At 33.6% G+C, this 19364-nt stretch overlaps 1 protein-coding gene across 1 annotated transcript in view; it reads right to left on the bottom strand.

The window, feature by feature from the left end:
* Nucleotides 1-19364, bottom strand: part of SPAG16 (sperm associated antigen 16) — a 1297727-nt gene that overhangs the window by 873401 nt on the left and 404962 nt on the right. The window lies entirely within an intron of this gene.

Below are 19364 nucleotides of genomic sequence, written 5' to 3' on the forward strand. Positions count from 1 at the left end.
AGTCCAAATGGAAAGATAATATAGTATTTCAGGTACAGTTATTAGGACTGAAAGTGGGTTAATAGGAATGGTGAGAGAGAAATAAATAATGAAAATAATTACCGGGATATAGAATAAACAAGAAATGATAACTGACTGAATACAGAGCAAGGAAAAAAGAAGAGTACAATAAAAATTGTAAAATTCCAAGCCTCTGTGTCAGGGGAAAAGGTGATATCATTGCCAAAAATAAAGTGTGAAGAAGAAGAAATTCAAGGAGGTGATAATTTGTTCTAGATGTGTTAGGTTTCAGATATCAGTGTAGTTTCCAGGGCATGCTCAGAAAGCAGTTCTAAGTGCAAGATAAAAATCAGGACTCATGCTATGCTTTTGAGACTCATAAAATGCCAAATAATATACTGATATACTATGACAAAATGAGATATCAAAGGAATAGAACTAAGAGAAAGAAAAGGAAAACAGTCAAAAGCAAAACAAGAAAGCAAACCCACATTTGAGTAATAGACATCCATACTTATGGGTGAGAAAAGGGAAGAGAATCTCAAAATAGGACACAGAAGGAATGGTCAGACAGTGAGAGAAGCAATATATTGTGGAGTCATTGAAGTTAGGAGAGCTAGATGGAGTGTATAATGGTAATGAGTCTCAACAGGGTCAGAGAAGACGAAGACAAGTATTCAGAAAAGCCAAATGGCAACTTCTAATACAGCAATTTCAGTAGAAAAATTGGGAAACTAGTAAGATGTCAATGAGCTATGGCCAATGTGGGTGGGTGAGGAATTGGATAAGTAACTATATAACTATTCTTTTCAGAAATTTGTCAGTAAAATGAAGGAGCATTAGAGCAGTGGTTCAAGGAAGTGTCAAGGTCTAAGGGAGTTTCTTTTGAGTAGTCTTGTACTCAAGAGGAAGAAACTATCTAAAGGGACAGACTAGATAATACAGAGAAAGGATAATAATGGTAAAAATTAGGGGAACTATCATGAAAAGCAAAGTTGATGAAGTAAGCCATCCATAGAAAGGGTAAATTAGATGGGACGAATAAAGGTTGTATGAAGTTATATAAAAGTATAAGATAAAGGAGAAAGAAATTATAACTCATTCTAGTAGTAAGATTTTCATCTTGGGAATTTTGGAAGACGGGTCATTTGCCAAAAGTGAATGAAATGGAGAATAGGCAGAAGATGAATAAAATAGTAACAGTGAGGAATCCCTTTGAAGTTAAGCAGGATGAATAGAGTGGACTCTAATAAGCACAATTGATTAATCCACTTTTAAGTTCTGGAAAGGTAGATATGGCAGGTCAAGGGGAAGATTAACTATAGCAATGGAAACACTGGAAAAGTTGAAATATTCTAGTCTAAATAAAGATGAAAGTCAAAACATAAGAAACCCTCTGGACTGGGAGATTAGGATAGGTAAAATCACAAAGTGAAAACCAGGCTAGAAAAGAATGAAAAAATTAAAGCGGGAGAAAAAAGGAATTTATTGTCAGAGTAGTGATCTCTAAAAATGGAGCATCTCAAATATGACAAGATACAAAAATTAGTAGTAAAGAATATTGAATTAAGTTATTGGAACATTATTAATAATGATTAAATCATTTTGTTGCCGTAATACCATAACATCATTTGATTTAGTAACTTCAAATGCTAATGACCTTCCCTTTAAGAATATAAATAGCTAATGTATAGTGCTTTAAGTTTTGCAAAGCACTTTACCTATATTACCTCATTTTTTCCATGCAACAACATAGGTAGATAGGTGTTATTGTTATTCCCATTATACAAATGAAGCTTAAAAAGACAAAATCACTTGAACAGGTGATTTAGTCTAGTTTCTGAGACCATGTTTGGATTCAAGACTTCCTGACTCCAGATCCAACATTCTGCCCTTTACACTCCAGTATGAAACCTAGAAACATATTCTTATTGGGATTCTAACATATATTAGTGAATATATGTTCCTCTCAGTTCCTTCAACAACCAAATTAAAATATTTATCCTCAAAATTCTAAAAATAGATTATTAATATAGCATAGTTTTTTTTTCTAGATCACCTTAGGAGAATAGTGGAATTAAAAAAAAGAAGAAGAACCTTAACATTCAGACTAATCTTTGAAAGCCTTTAAAATGCCCGTTATCTGACTACTAAGAGAAAGTTTTCTTTTAAGAGCTGACTTGTATATTTCTTTTATTATTATTATTATAGCTTTTTATTTATAATGTATAATGCATGGGTAATTTTACAGCACTGACAATTGCCAAGCCTTTTGTTCAAATTTTTCTCTTCCTTCCCCCGACCCCCCTCCCCCAGATGGCAGGTTGACCAATACATGTTAAATATGTAAAAGTGTAAATTAAATGCAACATATGTATACATGTCCAAACAGTTATTTTGCTGTACAAAAAGAATCAGACTTTGAAATAGTGTACAATCAGCCTGTGAAGGAAATCAAAAATGCAGGTGCACAAAAATAGAGGGATTGGGAATTCTATGTAGTAGTTCATAGTCATCTCCCAGAGTTCTTTCGTTGGGTGTAGCTGGTTCAGTTCATTACTGCTCTATTGGAGCTGATTTGGTTCATCTCATTGTTGAAGATGGCCACGTCCATCAGAATTGATCATCATATAGAATTGTTGTTGAAGTATATAATGATCTCCTGGTCCTGATTATTTCACTCAGCATCAGTTCATGTAAGTTTCTCTAGGCCTTTCTGAAATCATTCTGTTGGTCTTTTCTTACAGAGACTTGTATATTTCTTGAGACCATGATTACTATTATTTGGGTTGGTAATAAAAATTTCCATTACTATTTAAATATAAATTTATAATTGTATAATATTCTCCTATATCAGTTCTTCAAGGAAAGGTCAGCTCTTCATTGAATGATATATTCAAGCATTTCTGTGAAATCAAATTCATTCTGGCATGTTCAAATTCACTTAAACCTCAAAAAATAATCTTACTTTTGGCTTCTTATTGAACCTTTATTTAATCAGGAACACAAAAATTCCTGTTTTATGGAATATCAAGAATTTTTATTAACGAAACAATGAACTAGAAATGAAATATGTATATAATCCTTGAAAAAGACAATTGATGATCACAATAGTTAGCAGGAGAAAGTATTTCTTAGCAGCAGGAGAAAGTATTTCTTAAGCAGGTTGTTCTCAAGTTTTTAGATATTGGCTTATGAAAAATTTGTTCTCCTAGTAGTCTACATCATTTTAGAAGTCCTTCTCTCCGTACAAATTAACTTAAAAATGAATAGACAAACATTGAGGTGCCATTCAAAAGACTGATAGATATTGTCAATAAGAGATCAAATTATCAATTGTTTCCTTTATTATTCAGTCATTTTTTTTCAGTTGCATCACTCTCAATGACCTTACCTGGGCTTTTCTTGGCAGAAATACCTGAGCAGTTTGCCACCTCCTTCTTCCCCTCATTTTACAAATGAATAAACTAATTTAAACAATATCTCCCAGGTGATCATAATTTGAACTCAGGAAAATGAGTCTCCCTAACTCCCATTTCTCTTTGTACCATACACCACCTGGTGGCCATAATCAGGCTCTTTCCAGAAATTTGCAAAACTTGTACAATTAAAATCTTAGAGATTAAAATATAGTTATATTATCAATCCCTGGCATAATTAAGAAACAACTATATTGTGATGCTTCTCATTTTGTCTCTAGGAATATTTAAGAAATTGCAATCATGGCTGATAAAGAATTGTTTGAATTGACAGTTTTTTTTCAAGTTGTTTACAAAGTTGGTATAACAAAAAAAAAAAAAAAAAAAAAGAAAAAAAAAAAAAGAAAGAAAGAAAAAAGAAAACCAATTTACTCCACTTAAAAAAAAACAAAAACAAAAACTGAATACATATACAATAGGCTTAGATTTGCAAAAGACTCCAGCATAACTTTTAAGTATAACAGGGCTCCTTAACAAATCTAAATAAAAGTGAAAGAATCATCATTTATATTATGAGTTTGAGACACATTATTTAAATAAAATGAAATATAGTTTTCCATGGTATGAAATTAAACTGATTCTATGAAATTAATGCCACAGTATATTCACCAAAAATTTGTTTCTAATCTGAAACTATGATGCTTTTAGTTGTCTTCTATTTCTGATCGGCAATAAAGTGTTTAGGGGGGGTATTTTGATTTCTTTATTGTGGCAACTGACTTACATCAGGTAAAATTTTATATTAAAATATCATTGCCTATTTTTTCTTCTGTCCTTTATCCAAATTTCTTCATCTTTAAACTGTATGAATCTCAAATGTTTGTGATTTAAATAATATTTGAGATTTGGAAGGGAGAATAGGAATTTAAGTGAACTATCTAGTGTAACCCAGATATTCAATGGTACCATGGTGTTAAATCAAGAGTTAGCTTTTTCCACCAAACACAGATGAACAGATCAGGACTGAGTTTTAATTTTATGCGATCACATTTTTCCCTCGTCTATATTCCTTCTACCTTTAGACTAATTTAATCTTTCCTCCAATAAGTTGATGGCCTGACTATACAAAGCTAGCTGATTCAGGAATGACCTCTACATCACCTCAATCAGTCAACAAGCAAGCAGACATTCACTGAGCACTCATTATGTGTTAAGCTCCAAGCTAGGTACTAAAGACACTAAATTTAAAAAAAAGAAAGAAAGAAAGAAATAGTTATTGCTTCCAAGAAGCTGGTCCTGGGGAAAAAAAAAAAAAAAAAAAAAAAAAAATATATATATATATATATATATATATATATATATATATGTCAAATAACTACAAAGCAAATGTAAAATACTTTCAAGGAGAATAATAGAGAGATGCTATCATCTTAGGGAAAACTGAAATCCTATGTAGAGGATGGTAGGCAAAAGATTCTAAAATCAAGAGAGTTCAATGTCACAAAAAAACAGAAAAGGGAGTATAGACTAAAGTGAATGATATCAAATAGAGATAGAAGGACTAAAGTGATGGCTTAGTGAGGAGAATAAAAACTGTTTCATCAGAAAAAGGAAGAAAAAGAGCAGAGAATAGGGATTGATGTAAATGTGTTTTGAGATGTAAAGTAGGAAGGAGGGAGCTAATGTCAAATGGTTTTTATCTTCTCAAGAACCAATTTTAGCAGGTTTCTACCTGTGAAAATGTAAATAAATTAATTTTATGGTGTTATTAATTTCCATGATAAGTTTTAATCCATCATATATACATATATACATATATAACATATATACATATATAATTAAAGTTACATATAATTAATTCTTTAAGTATTTATGTATGGATGTATATATATATATGTATGATGTATATACATATATATATATATAATACATATATATGCACTCTGTGTGCGCGCATGTGTGTGTGGCTTTTGATTCTCATTCATTTTTCCCAATCAGTGTATTACAATATATTTTTTTCAGTCATCCTTGGCTATTACAATGCAGTCACCAAGAATAAATTATATACTTATTTAATTTGATATGTGGAAGGGAGGAGGGAAGGTCTTATCTAGTTTTTTACAGAATTGCACCTGCCTCCTCATCCTCTGATATAGGTATTAGTATATAGACTATAATGATTTTCCTAGTGGTCTTTTTGCAAATAGACGTTGAAATATTAGATGGCTGAATTTCTTATGAAATTATATTTCCCATGAAATGACATTTATTGCGTGCCTTTTGGGTATGCAATAGAATTATGCAATTAAGGTATGAAAAATAAAAAGATGGTTTGGCCCAGTGAAAAGGGACAGAAATAACCTGGATATACTGGGTACTCCTGCTGTTATCCTCATGATGTTAGGAAAAAAATGAAGAAAGCCCCAGAATGCTGGATGGATGCCTTGAAACAAACAAATGGTATAACACTGAAATGATTCTCCCAGAATAGGCAGGATAGATTGAGATGTGACTCACAGAGAGTGCAGGTCTACTTAAATATATTCACCAAAAAGTTATGTCCAGAAAATATTAAGAGAAAGAAATAGAAATGATTCATTTTAAAAACATTTCAGTTCAATTTGGAAGAATCTATATCATTTACTTTTGATCTGTTTATAAGTTTGCATCAACGAATAGCAAAGAAAATTAAATGAGACAGCAGATGGTTTCAGGCCAGACTCACTATTTCAAAAGTAACTGAATTTTTTTTAACTATATAAAATAATGTTATTTATTATTATGTAGATAACAGGTTAAGTAGCTGAGAAATTAACTTACTGAAAAATGAATCTCAGGAGTAGCAAAATTAACCAGACCACTGTCCTCTAGTGAAGCTATAGAGGTGTGAAATTAATAAATTGTCATCAGCCCTTCTTTCTGATGGATGGCAGCCTAGAATTGCTAACAGGCCTGAGTAAATAGGCAAGCATACTACTTCTAAGGCAAGGCAGGCAAATGCTTTCTCCCCCCACCAATACTCATGTCACATTTTTAAAAATGACAAAAAGCATAAAACAACAATTACAACCAAAACTCTCAGTCAACTTAAAAGCAGCTCGTGTGTCATAATATCTGTACATTCTGGGAATATTCTTGTATTATATGTTTCACTTTCTGATTGTGGAAACTTCTCAAATGTGATTATCAATCTTTGTTTTGCTTCACACCCAGGAAGTCTTCAGTTAACAAAAGATAAATTCTCCACAAAACAAATTCCTTTTATATTTTTTTATGCAAAGGATTTGGTAGAATCGAAAAAAAATATGCTATCACTATGTCAGTAGTATCTTTATAAGTTATATTCATCTTCTAGACAAGTTTTATCAGTAACACCTACATGCCATACTTAAGGACTAATGGCAGTACAAAATGTTCAATAATGAGATTCTAGAGTATAATCAATCCACAGACATTGAAGGCATACACAGCGCAATTCAACTCAGCTGGTCTGGTAATGGGGAAAAAAATGGATGACACTAGAATACTGAAGTGGTTGGTGCATAATGCTTTGAAGGAGAACAAGCCTCCTCAAGGCTAGCAGAAGAATAGGTACTTCAGGGACACAATAATTACAATATGAGGTCAAATAAAGGCTATTAAAAGATGAGAAATGATATTAGTAGAAAAATTAAAAAAGAGAGGCAACTGTCAATGGGCCTTGAACCAGAATGTCATCCCAACCCAAATCACTGCATGAAATCAAATTTATCACATCTATCTTGTGCTAATTCAGCTTTAAAATGGATGCAAATACTATTTTTGCCAATAGTAATGAATGAACACATATATATTTCAGGATTGACTGTATAATGAAGAAAAGTAATGGCAAAAAGCTAAGTATTCCTTCAGCAACTTTGTTTCTTAGATTAAACCACATTAGATATTATAACAGACAAAATTCATAGAAATTCTGTAAGATAAGTAAGGTAGGTAGAAGAAGGCATTTATAATCCAGCAATTGATGGAATACTGGCAGACCCTAGAAGCCTAGTGAAATCTTAAAATATACATTTTTGAGACTTCTAGCCACTTTAGTTATGACATATAATAAAAAGTTTCACAAACTAAGGAGATTTAGATTTGAGTCCTGGATATGACTTGGGCAACTTTGAGTAAAGTAATTTCCCTTCCTGAGTCTTTCCTCATTGTAAAATGTATATATTCATTAAGAGCACTACCCTCCTCGCGGTTACTTTGAAATAAGAGTTTTGTAAACTTAATATCATGTCATTTTGAGCTAATGAAACCAAAAGAAAATTAGGATATTTAAAAATAAGTAATTCACTTTAGACCAAAGCTAACAATCTGCTAAATTAATTTCTGTGATTTTATCAGAGAAATGTATGTTGCAGTTGATATTGAAATTTTCTTTTAGATTAAATAAAATACATTTATTAAAAGAAAGGACTCTGACTTCTGGAGGCAAGTGTTATTATTTTTATATTCTTTAAAATCTGCAAACAAAACAGTGACTAATTTTACTCCAGATATTACAAAGAAACAAAGGTATTATGCTCCTTTATCTAAGCCAGGACTTCTTATAAAGATAGCCTGAATTTGAGCAAACAGGCCTAAAATCCACAGCAAGGTATGGTCAAGGACCTCCCCAAGGAGAGAAAATACTCTAGCACCCTGCTTGTAGAGACTTCACTGGGCCAGAAGAGCACAGGCTCTTCAGACACCAAAGACCCCCTGCCCTCAAGTACTTTTAGTAGAAATAGCCCAAAGGAGATAGAAGTCAATAGCTGGTTGTTCAGGGAATTAGGGACAGAAAAGGGTTTCTTTACTATCTAAGAGCACAGGAGGGTGTAGGACCTGGCCATGGTTAAAAGTCCCAAATCAGGGACTGAGGATAGAAATGCGAACACGCTTTATTGTTTAACAATAAGGAAATAGCATATGCCAAGAGATATTCAAGAGGTAAAAACAAAGCAGAAGGGTAACTCTACAAGACATACAAGCAGAATGTTGTGCTTTCTCCTTCTTTTAATCTGATTGATAGAGTGTCCAGTGAAATCATCTAGCTATTTTATCCTGTTGTGTGAAAGGGAATCACCTCAACATCTTACATTAGGAAAGTGTTTTACAATATTCAACAACTTCCACATATGTCAATATAACCATCTGAGAACTTGGCAAGTTAGTTTTTATTATGCCCATCTGACAGAGGAGTCCACTTAACTTTAGGCTAGTCTATGACTCATTTGTATTCCCACAACTATTAAATAGCTGACTCTAGGACCAGAATTGAGTCTTTTAGATGTTCCTAAGCACTTCTCTACAAGGTAATATTATAAATACCTTGAAGATAGGGCCAATCTTTTCATTGTTGTAGCCCACAGCACTTTCCTGGAATAATGTCTTCAATATATCAGGAAGTCTTAAGAAAAATTTCCTAAGAGCCATGATTTTCTTTGACATTTTTAATGTCTTCAGATCCCTTAATAGAAGAAATATTCCAAGGAGCAGAGCAGAAGCAATTGTTAATGTTTTTATATAGGGTTCCCACAATTTCCTCAACTACAGTTATAGGGCTAAATTATAAAATCCAGAACTTTTTTTTTCTCTGGGAAAACTACAAAAGATAATGCACTGACCCCTTTAAAAAAAATAAAAGGCACTTTAATTTAGGTCATGATAATCAGCCATTTGGCAAGAAAACCAGTATTTCTACTTAACATGAATTCTAATGACCTTTCCTTTTGCACTGATATATATAATTAGTACATAGATTTTAAATATCAGTACATGTCCACCATGACCATAAGGTCTGGGGTAGTGACTTCACAGTGCTAGATTCCCATAGAAAAAGCCACAATCTATGACTGATATAAGGATTAAAGGCATTCAGGTATCTATAATCTTTTAAAATGATAAAGTCATACCATGATTCTATGCTTCAATTTAAGCCTACAGGATGGGATGAATTGTTCTTGTGTTTTGTTACCTATTTGATAATCTTCAAAATGAGAAGATTCATTTGGAACAAAACAATTTGATGGTTGCTGCTGACATTCAGGTTTCTAATTTCCCTATAAAGAACATTACCTCTGTCAGGTTTATCAGTTTCTCAAGTTGTGTTGGACATTTTGAAACAATCCATAGGAATGCAATCCAACAAATGAAACCAAATAGACCTTCATCCTTGACACTGCTGCTTTTTACACTTTTCTCTATGAAAGAATGCCAAATGTCAATTAGTGGCTACTGTGATGTGAGAATGGCTTGGACATTTTTCTGTTAGAGACTGGAAAGCAATCAAGTTCTTTTCACAGATTTTTCTAATTGTTAGCAATGCATGTCAGTAGCTACCAACCTCAGTCTCATCCAAAAAGGAAATCTGGATTGGTAGTGTCCAAGTCTGTCATAATTTCTGAGAACTCGTCACAGATAAATTTAAATCACCAGAATAATGTGGTCAGTTATCCATACTTTTTATAACCCTAGTCATTTGGATTATGCTGTTAGTCTAGCAGTATCTTTGTCCTAGTGGTAACAAGCTGAATTACAGGCATAATACCCATAGGGAATCATTGACCTATCTAAAGCTGACTTTGTAAATCTAAAAGTGTAAAATAATAAAATTGGCCAATACAATACGTGGGGCCAAATTGGGCAGAGATTTGCAAAAGAATTATATGGGGATTAGACAAAGATGCTCCTTTAGAGGAGATCATAAGACGCTGTGCTACAGTGGGAACAAATGCTTTTTATACCCGGACAATGATGAACGTGGAAAGACAGGGTCCCTCCTGGCAAGGGCCTTCTAGAGAAACTTGGCGATGTTTTCAATGTGGAAAAATTGGACATCTAAGAGCTCAGTGTAAATATGGAGATAGAGTGAGAAGACAGGGTGAAAGAAGACCTAAAACCCCATGTCCAAAATGCAACAGAGGACTCCATTGGGCATCAGAGTGTAGAATAATTCAGGGAAATGGGATGAGGGGCCCAGATCCAGGGCCCCAGGCAAAAAAGACTTGGGGCATGATGGCAGCTGATGTTACACCCAAAGAGCCTTTAGAAGGCCAGGACTCTGATTTAATCAACCAGCAGAAAAGCAATCACATGGCAGAAAGGGATTACCCAATCAGTGAGCCAAAAGGCAATCAGATAGCAAGAATGGATTACACTTGGGGAGAATACAGGCCTTTTAAACCAATAGGGGTGTGTCCAGTGCAAACAATTCCAATGTAATTGCCAGATGATGAGAAGATATTTAGAAAGTGGTAAATAGAAGGTAATTAGATAGGTTAAATGCCTGGGAGAGAGGGTTTGCTTTTATTTCTTCAGCAGGAGAAGGAATCAGATGGGTGCCAACGAGTAGTATTCGCCTTGTCCATCAGAGAGAGACAGAAAAAGAGAAAGACCTCAAAATAAAGAAGAAGATCTAAGAAACATCTTACACCGAAAGAGCATGGCTAATTAAAAGACTGTTAAAGAACTTTAAAACCAGCAGGAATCATTGGACTTCCTCACACAAGATGAGACTAATGGACAATGGACTTATGGACATTTATAAATTTTCAATTTATGATTATTTGATTATGTTATTTGTCATATACTTCTAGCATGTATTATGTTACTATGTTACTATGTGCTTATGTAATTTATGTAATTATGTGTAATACTTCCCATATTGATGGATTTATGTTTCAAGATCATGACTGTCCTATGTTCTAAATCAAAAGAAAGGGGGAGATGTTAGGATTACTAAGTGAGAACTGAGGTTGTCTGGATAGTGACAAGGTGAGAATTCAGGTTGAACAATTACAAGGTGAGAACTCAGGTTGACTTGATAGAAAGAGCAAGCCCATTGGCTGAAGTGGTTCTTCCCAGAAGCCCTTGCATTATCCCACGCCCATTCTCTGGGAGGATAAAAAGCAACAGTGGGCCTGGAAAGTGAGTCTGCCTGGAGAAGGATAAGAGCTGGAGGAGATTCAATAAGAAGACTCTGCATTGCATCAGGCTTGATGGGGCTCTATGCAGGAAGGGAAGTCACTTCTAAGGACAAGAGTTAACAGCAACTGCCTGGAGACAACGGTTCACTACAGGAAGAAGAATCTGTCTGAGAGATTTGAGTAGACACAGCAGATCTCTTCCCAGAGAGCAATCTGGCAGCTTCTGGAGACGACAGCTCGCTACAAAAAAATCACTATTGGTTCTTTACTGATATCCTTCCTATCTCTTTCACCAGTTATCTGCCTCTCTTGCTTGTTCTATTATGCTCTCCCACTCGAGAACAACAATTTTCTCTAAGACTGGGTTTTTATCTGTTTTTCTCACTTACACCTCACTTCTTTAGTGAGCTTGTCAGCTCTTATGACATTTAACTATCACCTCTGTGCAGATGAAGTACAATTATACATTTACAACCTTAAATTCAAATCTTAGCTACAAACTCTATTTTCCAATGTCTTTGGTATCTTGATATCACTCAGTGATTTGAGATTGGACAGATCCAAAACTAAACTGTCCCTCCCATCTACTATTCACATATTATACTCATCACTACTACTGCAGTCTCATAGACTGGAACTCTTGATTCATACAAAAAGCAATCAATATTTACTTGGTGCTTTGTGATTTACAGACCATTTTCTACATTATCATATTTAGTCTTCACAATAATTTTGAGATAGTAGGTAATATGGCTCTCATAATCTCTTTTTGCAATTGAAGAAATGAAAATTTAGAGTTGTTAAATGACTTTATTGAAGCAACATGACAAGGATGTGGCAAAAAAGTTATTTCCCACTAAAACAAGTGTCTTTATTTTACCAGATTTCTCTTTCTTCTTCTTCTCTTCTGTCTTTCTCTATATGTACTTATACAGAGACTCTATCAGTATGTCTTTCTGTCACTCAACTTTTTGCCATAAGAATATCATTTTTTCTATAAGAAAAGCATGATAGTCTGTCAACTGCTTTGCAAAATCCTTACATACCCAGTAATGGCACCTTTTGATAGCAAACCTATCAAAAAAGAGAATATAGTCCATCCAGCATATGCAATGATGATTGCTTCCTTTTCAAGATATTCACTAACCAATCCTTCTAATGACATGACTAGAAAAATAAAGTCAAAATCATTGACTTATCCTATAAAGATACAGAACAACCATTATTCAGTGCCTACTAACTTGAACTCATCAAAGGCAGTTGGGTATTCTCTTTTTAATATCCCTACTTAATTTTGTTAATAATTCTCTATCATATTTGGTTCTGTCCTTTTAAGTCCCAAAATTAATCTACTTGGCAAAGAAAACAAATATATTCAGAGCTGAGCAGTTTTGAATTCCCTATGTCATCTTCCATCACCATTCTTAACTGTGGCCTTAACCTTTGTTTGATCTCTTTTCCACACAGTACAGTTTAACAGAAAACCCTGGTTTTTTTCTTCCTTTTCAATGTGACCAATTCTACTTTTAAGTTATTTTCTTCAGTGATAATTTGTACCTCTTTTTTTTCATTTGACCAATTCTTCTTTTTGAGTTCGGTTCAGTGAATTTCTGTACTTCTTCCACTATTAGGTGCTACTTTTTGGTATTTTAGCATTTTTTTGCCTCCTTTATCAAAATGTTTTCTTCTTTTTCATGATTTTCTTGCATGACTCTTATTTATTCTCCCATTTTTTCCTCTGCCCCTCTCATTTGATTTTTTTATTCCTTTCTGAGCTCTTCCAGACATTCTTTTTGAATCTGAAACCTTTTTTAAAACCTTTTGAATCTTTTGATATAGCAGTTTTGATTATGTTTTCTGAGTTTATGTTTTGATCTGTCCTATCACCAAAGTAATTTTCTATGATGAAATTTTCCTTTTTTTCATTTTTCAGCTTATTCTTTGACTTTGAACTTGATATAAACATTATGTGCTGTTCTTGTGATGGATGAGGCACTGTCCCCACTTTCAGGTTTTTTTAAATGCAGCTGCTTTCAAAGTTTGGGAATGTTGCCTTCTTCAAGATGGTATAATCTAAGAAAAGGTGCAGTCACTGCTCTCATGAACTTTGTTTTGGTCTATGAGAAATCACAAATATTCTTTTCTATCCTGAGACTGTGATCAGGCACCCCATTCCTGAGACCACAAGCTCTGCCTGTGATCTACAACTACTACTCAGATGTGTATGGGCAATGCAAGAGAGTTCTATATTTAGTACCACAAAGGAATCTCTGAAATCTCCTTCTGACCACCTGTCCAACCCCCTAAGAGCTTCGGAAGATGCTGCTGCCAATTCAGTTGCCCCCAAATCATAGAACTGGCTTTCTAGGATATTGTCTATGCTAGACAGGTTTCATTCTCACCCTGCTGTGACAGACCTTTCCTGCCAACCTTCTAGTGTCTTGGGTTTGAAAATTATTTCACTCCATCCTTCTGTGAGTTTTGTCACTCCAGAATTCATTTTAAGGCATTATTTTAAAGTTGTTTAGAGTGAAATTTAGAAGAGTTTAGGTGAATACCTGCCTTTTCTCTGCCATCTTGACTTGAATATCCTTTACATATTTTATGGGAGCAGACCAACCTTCTATATTATTATATTATAAAAGGAAGTAAATGAGTCTGGATTGTAATAGCTGGTCATTTTCATCTGAAATATTCATCTAGGAGCAGAAAAGAAGAAACACAATAGAGAGAAGATACCCATCGCTGTTTAGGCCTTTGATACTTTGCTCTTTTTTCCTTTAGAAATTAAGGTAGATTCATGAGTTTTCTATGAGTTCATATCAGCCTCTTTTTATAACATTTTCTACTTTTCTTCCTTCATAGAATTACTTATCTTTATCTCTTCATACATTCATTCTTTAGAAATTTCTCAGTTGATTAATTTATAGAATATTAAAACTGTTATTGTTTGTCTCTTCTCAAAGAGGCCCAGGACATAAAGGGAGGTGATGCCATGACATGTGAATGGATTGGATTTAAGGGCTGTGAGGAAGGATTGGGCAAGGTCCCTTCTAGAGCCATCTGGATCCAGTGGCCATATATAAATCAGGACAAGTGGAGATGGCTCTAAAGGCAATGGAAGGCCATGGCTTTTTTAAGCTAAGACCTTTAACATGTCTCAGTTAGACTGAGGCTGCACCCATTCAGTGATAAAGCCTAGGTAGCAATTGAGACAAAGAACCTCTTCTTTTACCTAGTCAAACATAAAAAGAAAACAAAAAAAATCTATATAAATAAAACAATCTGGGAGGAGAAAACCCTCAGGATATCTGGCCAAAGCAGAAATGACTGATATTTATATTCAATTTGAAGGAGCAAGAGAGGGAGGGGTGGAGGGAGAGAGGGAAGAAGAAGGAAGAGAGGGAAAGAGTCTTCCAAATGACCAGTTCCAGTCTGTGGGCCAGCTTTACTCACAGCAGGTATTGTTTGTCTTTCATTCTTAAAGAGAACCAGACACCATAGAAGTGATGCCATGACATGCAAATGAGTTGGATTTGAGAGAGGAGGACTGAATGTCAGCTCCCTCTGAGTGCTTAAAAGCATTCACCAAAGATTCAAATTGTATGTCAAACTATGACCAGCTAATCTTTCCTTGTTGATAATAAATCCTCAGAATTATTTACTTCCAACCAATATCCACATTATTTCCACCCAGGTAACTAATTAGTTCCTCATGTTAGGTGAAAATAAGACCGGGAATATAAATTTCCCTTACTGTTTCCTTTATCTTTTGAAGAACAAAGTTAGCGGGTCAATATTCCTATTCCAATGGATATCTATCAGCTCTAAAATGAACTATAACCTCCATTTTTTGGCACATGAAGATCTGCCCTTCCTCTATTTTTTTTTCCATTTCTCTTCTTCTTGTCTGCTATTGTTGAACCACAGGGTTCTGCCTTCTGTTCCCTACACGTCACTGTGCTTTTTGCGCTGGCACTCAGCTTGCCACATCTAGAATACTCTCTCTCCTAACTTGTGCCTTTTAGAATTCAAGGCTTCTTTTTAAGGCTCAGGTCAAGCACTGCAAGCTGCAGTGATGATATAACTGAGAATTATACAATTCCTCCCAGATATATGCTCAATCTCTCTCTCTTTCCTAATGGCAAATGAAGTAAGGACTGCTATAAGCTGGATCCATTTGAGACAACCTGCAGCCTTGAATGCATTTCTCTTTTCCCTATTGTGTTTCTTCTTTTCTGCTCCTAAATGAATGAGTATTTGAGATGAAAATGACCAACTATTACAATCCAAACTCATTTCTCCCTTTTTAAAAAAATTTCTAATTCACTTATTATTAGAACGACCATTCTGTATTTGATTAATAATAGTTAGTTAGCTTTTATAATGCACTTTAAGGTTTACAGAGTGTTCCATAATATATCATTTTATGTCTTGACTGATATCTCATTTGGTCTCCAATGACACTTTTCTCCATTCACCTAGATCACAAATTCTTCAAATATGTTTCCTTGCTCCCTTAATTTTATGATGATATTACTTGTTATGTCTAAATAATTTATGTACTGTGACCTTAAGTTGTTATGTGATATGAGATGTTGACCTATGCCAAAGTGCTTTCTAGTTTTCTCTTCAATTTTTGTCAGATGGTCAGTTTTTTACCCAAAATCTTGGATCTTTGGGCTTATCAACAGTAGATTCCTATGATTATTTACTATTACGTATTATATACCTAATGTACTCCATTGATCCACCACTCTGTTTCTTAGACATGAACTATATTGTTTTGGTGATTCTAATTTTTTTTTTGGGGGGGGGTACTTACATTGCACAAACTTGCTAAAGTTAATTAAGTTTTTTAAACTAGTTTTAGTTAATTCTTTAAGGTTCTCTAACTCTAGCAAAGAGTATTTCTTTTTCTTGTCTTTTTACTATGTTAAAACTTCTAATACAATATTGAATAAAAGTGATGAAAAATGTACATACTTCCATCATTCTATGCCAATAGGAATTTAACTTTTTATGCTCTGCCCTTGGAACTCTCAGTTCTGACAGGTAAGTTTTCACTTTTTTTTTTTTTTTTTTTGGTCTCCCAAATATATTATGTTGTCTACAGTGATTTTTAAAATAGAGTTCCTCTTTTTATAATTTGCTGGGTTTTGTTGGTAGTACATATAAATATTGTTGAATTAAATGAATGAATGAATATTGTTGAAAGGAAAAATGTACCTGTCAGACCTATGGATAAGTATTTATGACTAAATAAGAGGAGGATTACAGGAAGTAAAATGGATAACTTTGATTAAATGAAATTTAAAAGGGCTTACATAAAGAATCTCAATGTAGCCTAAATTGAAAGGAATCCAGGAAAACTGGGGGCGTGGGGGGAGAGAAAGTCTTATAGCACGTTGTTTTTTTTCCCTGAAAACAAGAATTCATTTATCAAATATATAGGAAATTGAATCACATTTATAAGACTATGAATCATTTCTCTGAGGCAATTTGGGATAAGTGACTTGCCCAAGGTCACACAGCTAGGAAGTGTTAAGTGTCTGAGGTCAAATTTGAACTCAGACCTCCTGACTTCAGGGCTGGTGCTCTATCCATTGCACCTCCTAACTACTTCTATACTTGTCATCATACTTAATTTTTTTTTCAGTTTTTCATCTTTATAGTTTTATCATTATATAAATTATTCTTCTAATTCTTTTCACTGTACTGTCAGCTAATACAAATCTTCCCAGCTTTCTCTGAAGTTATCCCCTATATCATATTTTAAAATAAAGTACCATTCCATTATATTAATATATGATCATTTATATAGCCATATTCAAATAATACATACCATTTTTCTTTCCAGTTCTTTATTACTACAGTAGTAATTTAGAGAATTTTTTCATATCACTATAGTTTTGATTACTTTGTTTGAAACAGCCTATTCATATCTTAATCATTTATAAACTGAAGATGAAAAATTATTTTAAAAATTAAGAATGATGACAAACATAGTAACATCACAATTTCAGAGGACCAATGATGAAATATTTATCTCCTGCAAGAGAGGTGATGCACTCAGGATGTATATATGCGATTGAGACATATATTCAGGGGCATAACTAATTCAGGAATTTTGCTTTTCTTAATAATCATTGTTACAGAGGGTTTTGTTTTGTTTTTTGTTTTTTTTTTGGTTTTTTTGGTTTATTGGTTTTTTGGTTGAGGTTTTGGAATATTTTGTAGAATATAGAAAGGAATGAAGAAAAGAAAATTTACTTGATGGTGGATTTCATGCTCCTTTTTCTTTGGCTTAACTTTGATACATCTGTCTATGCTGTAAGAACAACAATCTTGGATACTACCATATTCTTACAATTGTTACCAAAAAAAAAAAAAGTCTTACAATGTGTCTTTTTACAGGACTCCCACTTGCTGTAGAAATAAAGTCATGTAAACTTGAAGAAAGAACATAGGGCAAGTATCCAGAAGAAGTGATTTTAGTCACTACTCTGTCATTGATCAACTGCACAAATGTACTGTAAGGTCTCTGAGTCTCACTTTTTTTCATCCTGAAAATGGACATCAGATTAGTACTTACCCTATTTACTTCAAAGAGATTTTGTGGCTCAATAGGTATAAAAAAGTATTTGAAAAGTCTTAAATATTTTTAATGAAGTAAGCAAATGTTTGCAGGTGTTTTTTGTTTTAATTTTTTTGGGGGGTGGCGTGCTATGCGAATTTTTTGTTACTGCTTTTTTCCTTTCACTCTAGTCTGACATGAGACTATCTAAAGATAAAATTTACAGCAAAAACTGGGTGAAAAAACTATTATATACTCAAAGTTGAATTTGCTTCAAATATCTTTTACTCAGGTCAAATACCTTTTCTTGATTTAAATAAAAGTATTTTTTTTTATTTATAGATTTTATAGAATTTATAGAACCTTCAGATGTTTCTAAACATAAAAAATAGATGTTGTTCTTTTAAATGTGTTTCTTGAAATATTCTTAACTGTGCTTTGCAAAATAAAGTACTATGTCAATGATATTTTATAGGTTTGCATTATATTAATGATTAGATTTATTATACAGAATACACTGAACTCTTCATCCTTTGAGAGAAATTAATAACTAAAATAGATGATTTAATGTTAAACATTAAAGTAAAAGAAAAAAGAAAAGTAATATTTAGGCTCACTACTAAGATAAGGATTTTAAAATGAATTTTTTTGGCCCTTGAAGACAGGAGATTTGGGGGGTTTTGAATAGTAGAAAGTTAAGTTTTAAGTTACTGAATTGATTTTAAGTGATGTGTGTAGCACTTTTTTTCCATGTGATTTACATTTTACATTGAGCACCTTTATACTCCTCACTTGAGGGAAATGAGTCCAAGCCAAACTGAACTTTCAAGTAATTTTACTCAGGGTACTTGGAAACAGGGAATTTGAGAGGAACAAGCCAACAAGCCATTCGAGATCAGATTTTATAGTTCCAATCACTTTATGTGATCTAAAGCAGATGACGGGTCCCTTGGTAGGGAGGAAGAGAATATAGTGCCCTAGCTTTTTGGACTGGCAGTGGCTTTTAACCACTGGAATATAATCATAGGACCACAGATCTGGAGATAGAAAGGACCTCAGAGATCATTTAGTTCAATTCCCTCATTAAAGAGATAAGAAAACTCAGGCCCAGGAAGATTAAGTAATTTATCCAAAATTATACAAATAGTAAGAATGAGAATTGAAATAATTTCTGACTAGTTCTCTTTCCATTGTACTAAAAATTATGCCTTGCATATTTGAAGTAGATGAAATCGTTTTAGTGTTCCACCTATTTTTAATGACACACACCAGTTTGAGAGCAGAAGTAATGATATAAGTTACTGATAAGGATAAAACAACTAGAATTTCTATTGGGGAGAAAGAAGAATTTGCAATGTGTGCTTTATAGAAATTCACTTCACTGTTTCCTCATTCAATAAATGTAATTTACTACCTTCAAAATTCAAT

The sequence above is a fragment of the Sminthopsis crassicaudata genome, chromosome 3, assembly GCF_048593235.1.
Source record: "Sminthopsis crassicaudata isolate SCR6 chromosome 3, ASM4859323v1, whole genome shotgun sequence".
In the NCBI taxonomy this organism is placed as follows: Eukaryota; Metazoa; Chordata; class Mammalia; order Dasyuromorphia; family Dasyuridae; genus Sminthopsis; species Sminthopsis crassicaudata.